Source organism: Ochotona princeps, chromosome 4, assembly GCF_030435755.1.
Source record: "Ochotona princeps isolate mOchPri1 chromosome 4, mOchPri1.hap1, whole genome shotgun sequence".
In the NCBI taxonomy this organism is placed as follows: Eukaryota; Metazoa; Chordata; class Mammalia; order Lagomorpha; family Ochotonidae; genus Ochotona; species Ochotona princeps.
In genome coordinates this window covers 69071019-69085892 of record NC_080835.1, presented here as the reverse complement: position 1 = coordinate 69085892, position 14874 = coordinate 69071019, and the positions used below count along the sequence as shown (strand labels likewise).

General features: G+C 43.6%; 1 long non-coding RNA gene across 1 annotated transcript in view; it reads left to right on the top strand.

Moving 5' to 3' along the window:
- LOC131480088 (uncharacterized) overlaps window positions 1-8710 on the top strand; it is a 35528-nt gene extending 26818 nt beyond the window's left edge. The window contains exon 5 of the long non-coding RNA XR_009245243.1: window positions 8429-8710. This is a non-coding gene — a long non-coding RNA (uncharacterized LOC131480088). The remainder of the gene's footprint in view (window positions 1-8428) is intronic.
- The last annotated feature ends 6164 nt before the right edge of the window (window positions 8711-14874 follow it).

Below are 14874 nucleotides of genomic sequence, written 5' to 3'. Positions count from 1 at the left end.
GTTTCATGTTAAAGTCTAAATTTCTTATCATGAGCTGCAGTGACTTGCAAGATCTGTTCCCCCATCACTCAAAATTATAATGATGGAGAATGAGGATTCAAACAAGGGGGCGGAAGAAGAAGAGGTGAAGGAGGAGGCACAGGAGAAAGAGGAGGATGAGGAAGGACAGACACATTTATTGGACCATCCTCTAGGCACTATGTATGTTTTTCTCTCTTTTAATCTTTATGGCAGCTTCACCTCCCCATTTCTACTGTACATAGTGCCACACCCTTTTCCTTTGTGTTTTAAACGCCTACGGAATCCTTCTCACCTCTGAGCCCTTGCACTTCCCAGCCCCTTGGCACAGAATGCTCTCGTTACAGCTTATCTCCTAACTGGCTTGCGTACATCCATCAGGGGTGAGTTGGAGTGTCCTGTCTTTGGAGAGGTCATTCTCCACTACTCAGTCGAAACAGTCGAAACAGCTCTCTCCATACGACATCCTTACCAATGATGAGTTCTGTGGTGCAAATTTATCAGAGTCTTTCTTGATCATGTTTATTTCTTTTCTCATGCTTGTCCACTTCCCCACCTAGAATAAAAATCATGGAAAATGTTTATGAAAGGATTCTGCATGGGCTTCACTTTTTTTTTTAAATCACAACAGCTTTTTAAAATTTTTTTATTATTTTTTTAATTTATTACATTGCATTATGTGACACAGTTTCATAGGTACTGGGATTCCTCTACCCCTCCCCAAACCCTCCCCCCATGGTAGATTCCTCCACCTTGTTGCATTACCACAATTCAAGATCAGTTGAGATTCTTTCATTGCGAGCATATACCAAGCATAGAGACCAGCATCTTATTGTCCAGACAAATTCAGTGGCTTGTTGGGGAGACCATCTCTGGTCTGAAGGTAGAGCCGGCAGAGTATCATCCCTATTAATTAAAAGCCCTGACATAACATTAGCAACAATTTATAATGTTGTGGAATTAATTTGACATAGTATTGAGTAACCAACATGTTGAAAAAAAAAATGCAAGTTCTTTACCACATCCTGTGACTCCTTCGTTGACATTTCAATTTTAGCTTATACACGACCGGGTTCTATACACCTTAAAATGGCTATAGATTACTATTCAGCTGTCTTGTGTCTATTTACATTATAGTATTTAGCATTATATAGCGTTAAAGCATAATTTTGCTGAATTTGACTTTTTTTTTTTTGGGTAGTCTAGACTGGCTTATAACTCCAACAAGACATATGTCAACAATTGAGGTGCAGAACAGTTTTAGGAGGGATGTGCAGAGAAATCTTCAATACCCTAGTGAGGAGTAACCAATCTTTGTGTCCCACCTAGTAAGATATAAGTGTATCCACACTGTTTCCTGTCTGATTCCAAGCTTTTCTTGTTGTTCTCTATCCATTCTAGAGTTTTGTTTGCTTGTTTGTATGTTTTGAGGGGTTTCTGGAGCGATCCTGATGGTCATTGCCAGAGAGGGTGGGGACCCAAAGTTGGAACCAAGCGAGGACCAGAGAAGGCTCTCCTCCCTGGTCCGGAAGGAAGTTTACTGCTCTTCTGTTTCTGTGGACTGCTCAAGGCTCCTGGCTGTTGTTCTGATGCCCTTGGATCCTGCAAGGAAGGATTTAGATTTCTTTCATCCCATGTGGTAGATCCAAGCGGGAATGGATGACCTCAGAGTTCTCGGCCTCCGAAGGCACTCCAATTCCTCATGGTCTCCTTGGCAGTTGCGATGTAGTCATTAGTGCTCATACTGATGGTCCTTGGTGAGAATCCCTGAGTCTTCAGGGTTGGAATACAAGCCTCCTGTCCCCCTGCTCCACTCTGGGGTCCCCCCTGCTCTGTGCATATGACCTCCTGTTAAGAGGTTGTCAGGATTGCTCTTAATTCCCCTTATATGTCTTTGTAGTTTAACTATTGTCTAATGCTGATTCCAGTCTGTTGTCTATGAGATACCAGTTATGATTCTGGTAGATTATATTTCGCGTCTTCCTTACACATTCTAGGGAGATGGAAGATTTCTCTGCTCTCCCTCCCCACTATGGGATAACATAGAGTATTAAAAGTATATTAGCTTTGGGCCTGGTGGCGTGGCCTAGTGGCTAAAGTCCTCACCTTGAACGCACCGGGATCCCATATGGGCGCCGGTTCTAATCCCGGCAGCTCCACTTCCCATCCAGCTCCCTGCCTGTGGCCTGGGAAAGCAGTCGAGGATGGCCCAAAGCTTTGGGACCCTGCACCTGCGTGGGAGACCTGGAGGAGGTTACTGGTTCCCAGCTTCGGATTGGCGCGCACTGGCCCGTTGCGGCTCACTTGGGGAGTGAACCATCAGATGAAGATCTTCCTCTCTGTCTCTCCTCTCTGTATATCTGACTTTGTAATAAAAATAAATAAATCTTAAAAAAAATAAAAAGTATGTTAGCTTTTACAGTTCTTTGATATAGATGGTAAGCAGTCTGACTTACATTGATTGTTGGTTCTTTGGTTACTTCACAATATCTTATTGCATGTGAGATAGGCTGCTTGAGGTTGAGATAATATTACATTTTACATATACTGTTTTTCATATTAACATCATATCATCCTAAATTAAGGCAAACATGTGGTATCTAACCTTTTGGGATTGGCTCATTTCCCTTAGCATTATGGTTTCCAGTTGGGCCCATTTGGCCACAAAGAACTGCATTTTGTTTTTTTAATAGCTGAGTAGTATTCCATGGAGTAAATGAACCATAGCTTTCTTATCCAGTCTTCCGCTGATGGGCATTTCAGTTGCGTCCATGTTTTTGCAATTACTGATTGTGCAAAACAGCTTTTGTTTTGATTCCTGTTTCTATGATGGTGGCTTCCTCCCCATCACTTTGCTTCTCACTAGTCTACCATGATGGTGTCTAATGTCTAAGAGAAAGTTCTCACGATGCATTTGGTGAGTGAGTTGAGAAATTAATTTTTAAAAAAGGTTTATGTATTTTTATTGCAAAGTCATATATACAGAAAGGAAGAGAGACAGAGAGGAAGATCTTCCCTCCGATGATTCACTCCCCAAGTGACCGCAACGGCCGGTGCTGCGCTGATCCAAAGCCAGGAGCCAGGAGCTTCTTCTCTGGGTCTCCCAATGCTCTGGGCCATCCTCGACTACTTTCCCAGCCCAAAGCAGGGAGATGGATGGGAAGTGGAGCTGCTGGGATTAGAACTGGCACCCATATGGGATCCTGGCACGTGCAAGGCGAGGACCTTAACCACTATGCTATCGCGCTGGGCCCGAGAAGTTAATCTTAAGACTAACATATCTTAATGCTAACATATCTTATATACAACATACATATCTTACATACATATCTTATATACATACATATCTTATATACAACAAAACCACGTATATATTTTACTTACAATGATCACTCATCTGTATTGTCACCTTTTCTGACTTAATAGATTTAATTTCCAGGTAGTCACTGTGTTTCTTTGCTCTGTGGCAGATTACTCATAAGAATTGGGCCCGGCGGCGTGGCCTAGTGGCTAAAGTCCTCTCCTTGAAAGCCCCGGGATCCCATATGGGTGCCAGTTCTAATCCCGGCAGCTCTACTTCCCATCCAGCTCCCTGCTTGTGGCCTGGGAAAGCAGTTGAGGACGGCCCAATGCATTGGGACACTGCACCCGCGTGGGAGACCTGGAAGAGGTTCCAGGTTCCCGGCTTCGGATCGGCGCACATCGGCCCGTTGCGGCTCACTTGGGGAGTGAATCATCGGACGGAAGATCTTCCTCTCTGTCTCTCCTCCTCTGTGTATATCTGGCTATAATAAAATGAATAAATCTTTAAAAAAAAAAAAAAAGAAATGCAGACCCAGCAGAACCTTGGAGAAACAGACTTTAGTGTGAGAGTCAGAGCTGGGTGATGGGGAGGTTACAGCACACTCTTAGAGCAGGTAGCTGTGGGAGGAAGGCATGATGAGCTGTCTGAGGCTGTCAGTAAAGCTGGCACTTGAGGCATCAGGTGAGTACTCTCTTGGTGAGAAGTCGTTAGGTGAGGGCCGGAGCCCAGGAGAGACAGGCTGAAGGTGGAGGGAGCAGGGGAGTGGCAGGCAGTGAGCCTGAGATTAGATGGTAAAAGATGAAGAAGGGTAATAAGCACTGTGCTAAGAAGGGCAGATTTTGTGCTGGGCGTAATGGTTTTGGAGGACGAGCTGGGTTTAGGAAATCAAAATGATCAGATTGGTGCTATAAGGAAGACAGTCATGGACTGGGGAGTGCAGAGACTGCAGGCAAAACTGAGGCGGTGCAGTGAAAATGAAAAGAATGTGCAAAATGTTTGTACAGAGCGATCAGGGATATAAACTATGCACACTACAGTACGCCACACATTATGTGAACTGGTTCACGTACAATGGCTTGAGGTGGTGGGAAAGAGATATTAAGAAGCATAATTGTTGACATGGGGACATTTCACGCTATCCTTAAACAAAAAATTGGTGATAGTTTTACATAAACTACAGAATCAAGGGCTTAAAGGAGGGACTGGTGTTGTGGTACAGTAGGCTAAGCCAATGCCTGTGAAAGCTGCATCCCACACTCTAGGGATGGTTTGAGTGCTGGGGCTTTGCTTCTGAATCAGCTCCCTGCTAATGCATGTGGGAAAGCAGCAGAAGCTAGCCCAGGTACCTGGGCTCCTGCCACCCATATGAAAGACTTGGGTGGGGTTTTAGGTCCTGGCCTTGTCCTGGTCCAGCCCCAACCACTGTGACCATTTGGAGAGTGAAACAGTAGACAGAATATCTCTATTTCTCCCCATCTCTCTGTCATTGCATCTTCTAAATCAGCAAATATTTTTTTAAGTAATTCAAATGAGCTTTAGAACAAACCTGTGCCATTTTTCTTCATTTTCACCTGCACGGCCTTGCTCTTTTCACCAGGTTCCTCCCAGGTTCCTGGCTGGCTCACCACTTCGGATGCTTGCTCTTGCTGGTCCCCAAGATTTCCACTTCTCTCTCTCTCTCTCTCTCATCTTTGCCAAAAGAAGTTCCACTAATTCTTCTTGGTCACGATACGTAAACACACCGGATGCTTTCCTTAACTTAGGATACAATTAGTTGCTCTGCCCATGTTTCTGTGTTATTGAAACTGAGGTTAGTTTTATGGTCTGTAATCTGCTTGATATGCCGTTGAACACTCTGCTTTAGTTTCCTCAGCTTTAAAATGGAGATAATGCAGATTGCATCTGGAATAGCACTTTCTTAATCTGATCCAGTTGCTCTAACAAAATACAATAGTCTGGGGAGTTTATAGACAACAGAAATTTGCTTCTCTCAGTTCTGGAGGCTGAGAAGTCCAAGCCTGTGATACTAGCAAATCAGGTGTCGGTGAGGGTTGGCTTCCCCATAGACACCTCTGCTCACTGAAACCCCAACATGGCAGAAAGATGAGAGTTCTTCTTGGTCTTCTTTTACTCATGTTAAGAGTACCACTTTCAGCCCAGCGCAGTAGTCTAGTGGCTAAAGTCCTCGCCTTGTATGCGCCAGGATCCCATAGGGGCGCCTGTTCAAGTCCTGGTGGCCCTGCTTCCCATCCAGCTCCCTGACTGAGATCCGGGAAAGCAGTAAGGATGATCCAAAGCCTTGGGACCCTGCACCTGTGTGGGAGGGAAGAGGCTCCTGGCTTCCAATCGGCTCAGCTCTGGCCGTTGCAGCCACCTGGGGAGTGAATCAACAGATGAAACATCTTCCTCTCTGTCCTCCTCTCTTTATATCTGACTTTCTAGTAAAAAAAAAAAAGAATCTTAAAAAAAGAAAGTACTACTTTCATGAACTCTCATGATTTAATCGCCTCTTGAAGGCTCCATCTCACAACACCATCATGAGTTAAGATTTCATATGTATGTATAACATGTTTATGTATAATGTTATGTTATGTATGTTATATGTTGTGTATAAACTAAAATTGAAATGTCAATGAGGTGGTCACAGAAGGTGGTTAAGAACTCGCATTTACTTTTAACATATTGGTTACTCATTACTATGTCAATTAATTCCATAATGATGTAAATTTTTGCTGATGGTATGTTGGAGCTTTTGATTGACTGGGATGATACTGTGCTGGCTCTGTCTTCACACCAACCTAAGAAGCTGTTGAACTTGACTGGACAATAGGATGCTGGACTCTATGTTTGGTATATGCTTGCAATGGGGGAATCTCAACTGAACTTGAACTGTGGTTATGCAACAAGGTGGAGGAATCCACCATGGTGGGAGGGTTTGGGGAGGGGTGGGGGGAATCCAAGTACCTATGAAACTGTGTCACATAATACAATGTAATTAATGAATTAAAAAAAAAAGATTTCATATGAGGGCAGGCATTGTGGCTCAGCCAGTTAAGTTACCGTTTGGGATGCCCACATCCCATATTGTATTGTCAGTTTAAATCCTGCCACCTTCATCCAGCTTCCTGATAAGGATTCTAGACAGTGGTGGATGGTGGTTCAAGTTACTTAAGCTACAGCCACCTATGTAGAAGGTAAGGATGGAGTCCCTGACTCCTAGCATTGACCTGGCTAGCTGTAGCTGCTGTGGTCATTTAGGAGGTAACCATCCAATGAAAGCTCTTTCTCTCCCATCCAATCAACAAGCTAAATAATTCTTTTGTGAAAAGATTTCAACAGATGAATTTGAGTTCAACATATGCATTTGAGGGAGATACAAATCTTTAGACCAAAGTAAATACCATATTTAACAAAGCTTTTTAAGAATTAATCTTTTAAATTTAAATGGCAAATTTATAAAGAGGAGAAGAGAGAGAGAGAGAATCTTCCATCCACTGATTCACTTTCCAATGGTTGCAACAGTCAGAACTGAGCTGATTTGAAGCCAGGAGCCAGGAGCCTTTCCCAGGTCTCCCACATAGGTATAGGGACTTAAGGATTTGAGCCATCCTCCACTGCTTCCCCAGGTCATAAGCAGGGAGCTGTATGGAAAGTGGAGCAGCCAGGATACGAACTGGTACCCATAAGCGATGTCCATGCCAAAGGTGAATGCTTAGTCTATTATGCCACAACACTGGCCCCCTCACAGGGTTTTTGCAAGGATATAATGAGCTACTAGGTAAAGCTCAAGAACAGCTCCTAGCACACTAGAACTCTAGAGCCTGGTGATACAGCTGGCCCACTCTACTCTTCACGGAATGCTGTTACATGAACAGACTGCACAGCTGAGGAAATGGAACCTTGCAGTAGTGAAAGGAAATGTCCCTGGCCCCGCTGGAGCATGCACAATGGGCCTCTTGATTCGCAGGCCAGTGTATTTGGGGTGACCATTAGGTTTGTTCTGCCTGGATATGGAGCAAGCTTTTCTACCCATGTGCCTTTAGTAAGGAAGATTTGGTGCACTTAAATTTACTTATCATGATATCTAGGATAGGGACATGTTTAGTTGAAAGACATTAAAAAAAAGAATACAAGTGTAAACTTCTGAAATCACTTTGATGTAGAGAGTGATAGGTGTATTTTTCTTTACAAAAATGTGTTCTATGGAGTAATCAGAGCAAAAGTTGTAAATAAACCTGAAGAGCACACCTATTAAACACAGGGCATAATGACAGCATGCACCTATCTTTCAAAGATTTACAAACCTGTGGTTTTTCTAGCAATTTAAATGTGTCATGTTTTCTTACATATTTCTCCAGGGTTTGCTAACCAGTAGGTTTCCACGACCACCAAGGGGACGAAGGGGGTGATCTTCAGCAGCGAGAACCACCACAGTCTGATTGAGCATGTCTGTTTACTGTAAAGCAAGCACAAACCTATATAAAGTAAGAAGTGGCGGAGGCAGTAGGGTGTTCCACAACAGTCCTCCCATTCAACAATGACACTGTAATTGGATAGAAGGCATGTCTATCTCTCTGGACCTTTCAGTCATGTAGCAGGTTATGTATAACATGCAAAGCCAGCAGGTACGCTGCAGGTAACAGGAAGGAAGGCTGTGGGTCATGCACAACACATAAGCTGGCGGGTAACGTGGACCGCACCTAATTTCTCCGAGTTGTTTATCAAGGAAGTTCCCGCACAGATTGCCCAAGGACAAAGAGAAACTGCTCTTGCTTGTATGGTCAGTGATCAGGTCAGCTTGAGGTCTCAGTATGCCAAGACCATTCATTGTCAGTAGGTTCTCCTAGGGACATGAAGTGCCGTGTCCTTATGACCTCCCACGTAGACCAAGCAGGTGGGAGATCCAGGGGCAATCTCCCACACATATTTATTGGCCTAGGACATTCTGAAGCAGAGGCAGAGCCATGGATGTATACCTGGTTTAGAATGCCCAGTTCTCCAAGCATCAATGAAGGTAAAAGTAGGAGGTCACAGAACAGTCCAGTTTCTTCCCTCAAAGTTGAAGAACATTTAAAAATAGCTAAGCTCTCTGTTCTCTACTTGCAGGTGTCCATTCTTCCTTGGGTCTGGACCCAGTTTTGATTTGAAGGAGAATTGAAGGAATCTTGATCCGTTGTATTAAGCACTTCTCTATCTGGAGCCTAATTTCAGTTCATGGAATCAGCTTGCTCCTTGTCTATTGATGGTCCTCTACATGTCGAGTTCTTATATGTTGTATCTCATTTATTCCTCATAATCATTCCACACGTGATGCTTCAGATACCCAGAGAGGGTAAGTGATTTGACCACACAGGGGCAAGGACTGAAAACCTGGAGCATAACAAAAACAACCCAAACATCCCTCATCTCATGAATGAACAAACAAACTGTAGTTTAGCCATACTGTTACTCTTAATATTATTATTATTAATACCATCCAATGGTATTATCTATCCATATTGTTAATATTGTTAATATTATTCAGCCACTAAAGAGTTATGTTGCTATTTCATGCTAAGTATTGGTCAGAGTATTCCAGAAACAATAGGATGCATCCGTGAGTATATGAGTGTACCTACATGGCGAAGGATGGGGAGTAGTTATTATCAAGAATTGGCTTGTGTGATTGTGACTACAGAAGTTGAGAAATCTCCAGGTACATTTAGCAATCTGGGGAGTCAGTAGAGCTGAGAGTAAAGATCCAGTCCTAGTCTGAAGGCCTAGGGGTGATGATAGATGAGATGATTAAGCTAATCCTAATCCAATCCCAAATCGGAAGTCAGGAGAAGACCAATTATTAGATGAAAAATATTCATGCAGATAGAGAGATAATGAATTCTCCTTATCTAGGCTTTCATTCCACTGAGGACTCCAACAGATTAAATGAGGCCAATTACACTGGAGAGAGCGATATGCTTTCCTCAGTCTAAGAATCCACATGTGGATCTCATCCAGAAATATGACCAAAACCATATTCTACCAGCATACACTATGGTTCAGTCAAGTTGATGCAGAAAATTAGCCACCATGTACTACAAAATGAATGTCAGACACAGAAAAAAGTCAGCTACAAAGGGCCACATATTCTATGATTCCATTTATATAAAAGGTCCAGAATAAGCAAATCTATGGAAACAGTAATCATATTAGTGTCTGGCAGGGACTGGTGGGGAGCAACAAAGGGGAGTGACTGCTTAATAGGCATAGAATGTCCACTTCTTGTGATCAAATGTTCTGCAACTAGGTCATAATGATGCTTGCATAGCATCATTAATGCACTTACTGCTGCTGGATTGCACCCTTCAAACAGAAAAAAATGAAAAATTTTGTGCCTTGTGTATTTTACGACATACAGACAACAAATGAAAACCTTGATGTTGTTCATACAACTGGGTGTGTTTCTGCCCTGTTCCCAGTTCTCAGACCCAAGTGCTTCTGTCTGCAGAGGTGCAGCCCTATCCCTGTGCTGCAGGGGCTGCTTGCTTTAAACTGCATCCCAGGATCTTGTTATTAACCACAGTCATGCTGCACATTAGGTCTCTGGAACTTACTATCTTGTAATGCAAATCTGGAATAGCTTTCAATTATTTTATTTTATTTTTAAGCTGCCCTCTAAGGAACCTCAAACTAAGCACCTCTCCTTCATCTGATCAAGACTAAAATTCTTTCCTTGCAAGGGAGGCCTGTCATGTTGTGATTCCAGCTGTCTCTCCAATCTTAGTTCTTTCCATGTCTGTATAATACAACTAAATGGCATAGCTCACTCTGTGCAAACGGTGTTTTCTGAGTTAGTATTTTGAATCCCCGTTGTGTGCTCCAAGCCGAGCGCACTCCCAACTGTGCCTTTGTCTCTAACATTCTACCCATCCGTTCAAATTTTCAGATTTTCCCTGGTTTTTCCCATCTGCTACAGGAGTGACTTCTGTGATTTAAAAGCCATTTCTTCCAGGACACATCATGCTGAAGCTCCCCAAACACACAAATGTGCTCACTTTTCCTACAGGTCAGAGATTCTGTCTTACTCATCCTTGAGAATGTAACATCCCAGTTGGTTTAACAAAGTAGTGTCCCAGGACCTTTTGAGACAGACAACTGAGAAAGGATGCCTACTTAATTCTCATTCATACAAGACCACTTTCTGCTTGGGAATGTCCTTAAATTGCTGCTTTTACTACTGTGAAGACTTTAGGTAGCATCCTTTTATCAGTATCTGGCCTAGGGATGGGCCAAGATTCATATTGTCTTCCAGAACAAATGTGCTGAAGTCAGTGCTTTGGGCTACTAGAAAAGAATAATTCTTTTTTTTTTTAAAGATTTATTCTATTTTTATTGGAAAGTCAGACACAGGAGAGGAAGAGAGACAGAGAGGAAGATCCTCTGCCGCTGACCCAACTCCCCAAGCGGCCGCAAGGGCTGGAGCTGAGCCGACCAGAAGCCAGAAGCCTGTTCTGGGTCTCCCATGTGGGCACAGGGTCCCAAGGCCTGGCTGTCCTGGGCTGCCCTCCCAGGCCACAGGCTAGGCCCAAAAAGAATAATTCTTGAGGCTACTTGATAATAGGGTCTGATGCAGTAGCCTAGCGGCTAAGTCCTTGCCTTGAACACACGGGGCTCTCATACGGGTGTCAGTTCTAATCCCGGCTGCCCTGTTTCTCATCCAGGTCCCTGCTTGTGGCCTGGGAAAGCAATTGACGATGGCCCTAATTAGCCTTGGTACCTCGCACCTGTGTGGGAGACCGGAAAGAGGCTCTGGGCTCCTGGCCTTGGATCGGTTCAACTTCAGCCATAGCTGCAGCTTGGGGAATGAATCATCAGACAGAAGATCTTCCTCTCTGTCTCCCTTCCTCTCTGTATATCTGACTTTGCAATAAAAATAAATACATCTTAAAAAAAAAAAAAAAAGACTACTTGTTTATAAACTTGGTTGTTTCTTGACCTGCGTCTGTCCATCCTCGGGCAGACCTTCATATTTGCCTCCCTGTCCGACTCCAAATATCAACAGTTGTTTGTCATTCACCGTCCAACCCCACACCTCACCAAGGAGAGCCTCCAAGCCTTGATTAAGCTTCCAGGAGCTTGAACTCAAGAAAGCCACATCCAGAGGAAGATATTCTTTCCTCAGCCCAGTCTAGCGCCTGTCTTCCAGGTCCTCACTTCCTCTTTTAGAATACAACAACGCTGAGTGTTCATTCCTTCACATAGGAACCCATCCTGTGCATACAAAATGTGCGCTTATTGGATTCTAAGACCAAAACGGGGCAGATACATTAAAGCACAACTTAACGCAATATCTATAGAGACAGATACACCTAGCAGAGATATATAGGATGTGCACAGTAAATGTATAAAGAATTGAATTAACTCAAATGTACCCTTCGAAAGTCAGCAATTATAACTCTGTACAGACTAGATCCTTTTCATTTTCTGAAAACTAATGTAATGTCTAATTTCCTCCATTTGATTGGGCTAGAAGCCAGGAAAGGTCCATACAACCTATGTCATTCTTTTTTTTTTTTTTTTTTTGAAAGATTTTATTTTATTTTTATTACAAAGTCAGATATACTGAGAGGAGGAGAGATAGAGAGGAAGTGGAGCCACCGGGACCAGAACCAGCGGCCATATGGGATCAAGGCGAGGACCTTAGCCACCAGGCCATGCCGCCAAGCCCAACCTATGTCATTCTTGTGCATTCTCAACTCAAGCCAGAATCTCCTCCCTTTCCCAAGCTTCTGGTTTGGCGAGATGCCACCCTGTTGATATCTGGGTAACTGTCTATAGAACTGTTCTGGAACTAGTATTTCTTTGGCTCTTTTATTTCTGTAGACCATAATAACTAGCTAGACTCAGAGCTGCTAATGAATGGAACTAAACTGAGTGATGTTTTTGATTGACCAACAGTGCTTACATTTGTTAACAAAATTAGCACACAAAATTAGCGGCTTGAGCAACATTTGGGACAGGTACAACAAAGATTTGAGTGCCTGATTTGAACCCCCAGCCCCTCGGTTTCTAATCCAGCTTCTTGTGAACATGCATCTGTGAGGTACAGGGGTGACCCAAGTATTGGGGTCTCCTCCACCCATGTGGAAGTCACAGGTGAAGTTTCAGGGTTCTGGCTTTGTTCTGGCTCATTGAAGACTGCTATAGGGATGGATCTGTTGGTTGGAAGATTTCATTCTGTCTCTGTCTCTCAAATACAGTGATAATATTTTAAGTTTTAAAAATTAATGCACAAGAGGTTTATAACCTTAGGTAGATGTAGTGCCTGCCACTTTGGTCTGTCAGCTATACTCATTCCAGCACCTTCCTGAATCTTTCAAACATTTGAGCATGTGGGCTCCCTATCATTCCTCTATGGATTCTTACTGCTTCTTCTGTCTCAGTCTTGGCCTGGGGGATCCCTGTCTGTTCTTACAGTGAGCCTCTCTTCTCTCCAGCGCCTTGTTCTAAACACAAGAGCTACGCACCGAATCGCCTCCTCCTTTAGCCTCCTCTGTGAAACACCCAGGTCTTCAAAAGACATATGGTTTTGGAAAACCAAAGCTAAGATTTCACTGACCCATCCCCCACCTTTTTCTCTCCTCTGACTCATACTTCCCCCAGGGGAAAAAAAATAAAACAGTTACAGAAGTTGAATGGTAGAAAACAAGAAAAAAATTTTTTACTGCCAGGTATCAGCCAACCACATAATCTAAAAGAGACAAACCAAATGCAATAGGCATTTTGAATGCAGAAGGAAAGAAAAACCATTATTAGTTAAAAGGAACGTGGTTTGGGACCTTAGAATCTTACACAAATGTCAGCAATTGTGCCTCTCACTCATGTTCCCTCTCCTTGTTGCACGTGGGTGCTCAATGCCACTGCAGCTCTTCCTGCCAACACAATCTACAGCTACTGCCTCAGCAGGGAGCAAACACCTGGAGACAGGGCAGAGCCTGCTCTCCCTCTGAATCAGCAGCCACACTTCACTTGCCACGACTTTCCTAAAGTCCCTGTCTGAAAAGAATGATGTCATTAGACATATAAAGGCAAAAAGAGCTCTTTCATCTTCTAGCTACAAAGGAAGGGAAGCGGGCTGGATCTAGGAGGGATGGTGTGGTAGCAGGAAGACGCCCTGCTTGAGTCCAGGCTCACCTGTCCAGGACAGGCTGGAGGGAGTAGCAGAGAGTCCCTTTACACTTCTTCAAGAGCCAAGAGAGGTACAGAAACTGAGAAAGAGGATCTATGCATCAGCTTGAAGGTGTCTATCTCTCGATGCTTGAGAGAATCAAACATTTTGCGTTTCTCAATCCTAATGGGCATTGCAGTAGAGAGGAGTGAGTCACAGTCCAGCCTTAGGGACCTGATGGACAAGGCGTAGCACAGTCAGGAGACAGGGAGAAAGGGCCCATTTGTCTGAAACACAGTACAGAACTGGGAAAGAAAAAGGAAGGTGACAGGGAGCTGTGCTGGAGACCTTGCTAGTGTGTGACTTTCTGTCTCCCTGAGTCCGTTTACCTTACCCCCCAGATGGTGATAGAAAGCTCTGCAGTGTTGTTTACAAAGTTAAACGAGATAGTTGTTGTGAAAGCTTGGTATTAACTAGGCTTTTGAAAAATGCCTGTTCTTCCCTGGGCAGGAGTGTTTGGATGCCATCCTGCAGGATGTAGGGAAAGACCAAGAACAGGAAAAAGGAACGTAAAGGCCAGGCTGAGAAGGAATGACAGAACTCATGAAAAGGTCTTGTGTAAGCATGACCCACACCTGCTGTGAATGTGTGGGAAACACTGGGATCCTGGGCTCCAGGCAAGTTCCTGGGAGGAGAAACCTCTCACACCCCACCGGTGGCATTGAGACCAGGTTTGAAATATTTTCCCAAAAATGCCCCAGAGAGCAAGTGGGCCAGCTGCTAGGAACCCCAAGAGAAAGCAAACAGCAGGGCAAAGGAAGAGAGAGACCGCTCCCGCTCTGGCCATCATGGCCAGCCGTTCTTCAATCCAGCTGAAATTCAGTAGATTTATTAAAAATACATCCAGGCACAATGAAACCGTGCTTGAGGTTTAAAATATAGCTTGTCAGGTGAGTATTTATTGCTGTGTTTTAATATGCATAAGTGCAAACCAGCCTTTAATGTGTAGACTAAAGTACACATTAGCAATTTCATAAATGATCTAAAATTGCAGTGTACAAGAGCAACTTTAGGGGAGGGTGGATTGAGAAACAAAGAAAGAAACAAAATACCATTAAACTTTGTGGTAGCTTTTCTTTCCCCAAGTATGAGCCTGAATAATTCCCAGGGAAATTTGTTGTGAAGTTTTCTCTTAATTTTTATTTTATGCCTTTTTGAAATTAATTAATTTATTTGAAAATCCCAGAGGGAGGAATGGAGAGCGAGAGGTCTTTCCTTCAGTGGTCCACTTTCCAAATGGTTGCAATGGCCAAGCATCTCATCTGGCTCTCCCACGTGGTTGCAGGGGCTCAAGTACTTGACTCATCTTCCACTGCTTTTTCGAGGCCATTAGCTGAGACCTGAATCA